Source organism: Penaeus monodon, chromosome 29, assembly GCF_015228065.2.
Source record: "Penaeus monodon isolate SGIC_2016 chromosome 29, NSTDA_Pmon_1, whole genome shotgun sequence".
In the NCBI taxonomy this organism is placed as follows: Eukaryota; Metazoa; Arthropoda; class Malacostraca; order Decapoda; family Penaeidae; genus Penaeus; species Penaeus monodon.
Window position 1 is genome coordinate 22,103,987 of NC_051414.1, and position 270 is coordinate 22,104,256.

Genomic DNA, 270 nt, shown 5'->3' on the forward strand with positions numbered 1-270 from the left:
AAATAATGTGATTTCCACATCCATGATTAAAGGACGTTACCTGCGTTGGGTGGAAATTAACGTCGGTCTCTGCAGGCTACCGCTATCGCTTCTCGCGAATTAGGTAACAGGACTGCATTCATTTCTTTGCAATCACTCATATGTGTATAACATAAATATAGAAGCACGAAAGTCAGTGATGAGCCCACACCTTCAAAAAGGACATGAACCTACTGTAGCTGAAAAAGGGCACATCCCAGATTAAAATGCTTTTCTCCCCCTGATTCTGTT